At 43.9% G+C, this 3,427-nt stretch overlaps 1 pseudogene; it reads right to left on the reverse strand.

The window, feature by feature from the left end:
• Positions 1 to 951: 951 nt before the first annotated feature.
• LOC144761101 (olfactory receptor 5G9-like) lies at positions 952 to 1,889 on the reverse strand (annotated as a pseudogene).
• Positions 1,890 to 3,427: the final 1,538 nt, after the last annotated feature.

The following is a 3,427-nucleotide window of genomic DNA, read 5'->3' on the forward strand; positions in this document are numbered from 1 at the left end:
CTGCAGCCTCCTTACATACTGAAGGTCCTGGCCCCTTGTTGTGGCTCAGCAGGTTCATAAGTCAAGCTGTTGGGCTCTTAGAGACAGTGAACTAGTCAATTTGCACCGGAACCACTCCATTCACACTGAAAATCAATGCAAGCTTCCTCTAGCTCTTCTTTTCAAAAAGCAGCATCAACAGCTCACGACAGCTCACCAACACGAAGTTCCAGCCCACCTGTCTGCAATTCTCACCCTGTTGTTCACAGCATGTCAACTGCTGCCCTTGATGCTCCACTTAGGAGATCTTGTAGTGTGGTGTTTCACAGTTTTACAGTTTGAATTGTTGCACAAATACTTTACACATTTCCTCAAAGTTAACCCTCTCTTCTCTGTGCCAAGCTATCAGGGTTGGAGCACATGTTAAATTAGGCTTGGCTTCTGCCTTACGGAGACTAAGAAAGTGGTTGCGTCTTGACCAGGGCTCGCACCCCAGTCAACAAGATCCCAATTTCTAATAGTACAATCTTTTCACAATGTCATCCCAATGTACTTGTTTAATGATAAGGTACTATTTTGAGAGTGCAGAATGCATTTTTGCGTTTAGGAAGGGCACATGATTCATAAGAGGTGAAGCAATAGCATATTACTCGCTGCTCGTCTGCATGTATGGTTTATGCCATTGATTAGTTTGTGTATATTTGTTTTGAAAAATGATAGTTAATCAAAACCAAGGTCTAATGTGTTAATGTATGTGCCTTTAGTTAATCACAGTGAAGAAGAGACTGTTGCTATGTGGCTGTGTGAAGTAATTGTTACATGCAATCTGTGAGGTAGTAAACAGTGTTATTATCATGAGAATTTTTTAATAGTATGATCATTATTATAATATTAAGATGAATGTGTGAATGTGTGTCTATTAGCTCAGGTGCTCCAAACACTCAGTTGCATTTAATTTCCAAGACATGATGATCACTGAAAGAGCATGGCCCAGCTTAATGTCTTCTTAAGAGCAGCTTTCATATCCTGATTCCTCAGGCTGTAGATCAGTGGGTTCAGCACAGGGATTAGAACTGTTGAGAACACTGCTACCACCTTATCTTGCTCATGGGAAGTGCTGGAGTTGGGCCTAACTTCTGTGAAGAGAATTGTTCCATATAAAAGGGAGACACAAATGAAGTGGGAGGTACAAGTTGAGAAAACCCTGCGTCTTCCTGCAGATGTACGAATCTTCAAGACAGCAATAAGAATATAGGAATACGAGGTGAGGACAAAGAGAAGGGATATCAGCATCACAAAAAAGGCACACACAATACGCACCAGTTCAGTCATGGTAAAGTCAGTGCAGGAGAGGTTCAAAAGCACAGGATAATCACACATGAAATGGTCAATGATATCAGGGCCACAAAAAGATAACTGTGAAAAGCAAACTACATGAATCATAGAATTCAGAAAACCACCAAAATACGATACAGCTACCAAAAAAATAGTGAGGCTCTTCGTCATTGTAAGGCTATAATGCAATGGGTTACATATAGCCACATAACGGTCATATGCCATCATTGCCAAAAGAAAGAATTCGGTGCTGCCAAATCCTGCATAGAAAAAGAGTTGAGTTAAACAACCAAAATATGAGATGGCCTTCCTCTCAGCAAACATGTCCACAAGCATCTTGGGGGATGAAGTTGATGAAAACCCAAAATCCAAAACTGTCAGAGAGCCAAGAAAGAAGTACATGGGTGTATGAAGACGGGGATCCATGCGAATGATCGTCAGGGTGCTCATATTGCCCAGCAGGGTAATACATATATCAAGATAAAGATTATGAAGAGGAGGACTTGGAGGGTTTTGTCTGTGGTGAATCCCAGGAGGATGAATTCCGTCACAATGCTTTCATTTTCAGATCTCATGGCTTAAAGTTATTTTTTCTGTGTGAGGGTCTGAAAAAAGAAAGATCACTTTAAATAACCAGTAACAGGTAATAGTAACAAAATACATTATGTCAGTCTTTCATCTCAGTACACTCTGCCTTTCTGGTGCAATAAGAAATATTTTACAATGTTAACTGATAAACACTTTTTATTGATAATGTCCCTGTTAGCTTTGTTTTTGTACGTGAATTTTTAAAATTGCATTTCCTAGCTTTAACCTATAACCTTTGAGAGTGACAGTGTGAGTGAGGGAATGAATGTCACAATGGTATGTGAGTGGGTTTGTTAGTCTTTGAGTAGGCCTGGTAGTGGCATCATAAGTGTGTGTCTGTGTGGATGTCTGAGTAGGTGCGTGAGTATCTGAGTGGGTCTGTGATTTGGTGTTAGTGTCTGAGTAGGTATGCGAAAGCCTCCATGAGTGTGTGAGTCAGACTATGAGTAGGTATGTGAGTCTCTGAGTGTGTCTGTGAGTAGGTATGGCAGTGTCTGAGTGGGGTGTGTGAGTGATTGCATCACTGTCTCAGTGGGTGTGTGAGTGCATGAGTGGTTTTGTGAGTTGGTACACAAGTCTCCGAGTAGATCAGTGGGTGGGTGTGTAAATGTATGAGTGGGTCTGTGAGTCGGTGCATGAGCCTTTGATTGGGGCTGTGAGTGGGTGCATGAGTGCCTTAGTGTGTCTGTGAGTTGGCTTCTACTGTGGGTGCCTGGTCCCACCTAGTACACCAACTCTTGTCTGTTGGGGACTGTGGGGAGAACCTCAAGGCCCTTGTGGTTGCAGCCAGCTTCCTGCATTCTGCAGAAGCGGGCATTGCTTTTGCAATTCTGCTCTGCTTTGAGTAAGTTTGAGCATTTTACATGCACTCACTTACTCAAAGAAGAGCAGCATTTGCTATGGCTTTCTGGGAGTGGTGCTTCTGCCAAGGTATAGCAAACTGCAATGTCCCAGGGTGGGCACTGAAGGGACATTGCTGGAGCTGGATCTGGGGGGGTGGAAGTCCCCAGGGCCATCAACGGCTCCACAAGAGGCCCCCTCTTTCATGTATTTAGCTTTAGGGGGGAGGTGGTCTCTGGGGATCCGCAACTGACCTCCTTAATTTGTCTGTATGTCCACCAGGGAGGTGGTGGTCCCTGCGGCAGGGGAGGAGCAACGTGGCTCCCCCCAAAAAATAATATTTATGTCTCTGAGTGGTGGAGGTACCCAGGCTGTGGATGGGGCCATAGGGCCTCCCCTGCATTGTTTTTAAAACAATGTATGTGCTTGACGGAGGTGGATGTCCCCTGGGCATTGGGGTAGCCGCATGGCTCCCCCGCTAATTCATATTTACTCCCCATGGGAGATGGCGGTCCCTGGAGCATTTGTATACTATATGTTATGTTATGTTATGTAAACTTATATCGCGCACAGCTGCTCCAGCGAAGGAGCGTCCTGGCGCTTGACAAGGTAGACAACACCACACAACTAAAGAGGCAGCAGAATAAAAGGGCCAACAACTAAAAAAATAGAAAAGTCTTAATGG

This window comes from Lissotriton helveticus, chromosome 1_1 (genome assembly GCF_964261635.1).
Source record: "Lissotriton helveticus chromosome 1_1, aLisHel1.1, whole genome shotgun sequence".
Lineage (NCBI taxonomy): Eukaryota > Metazoa > Chordata > Amphibia > Caudata > Salamandridae > Lissotriton > Lissotriton helveticus.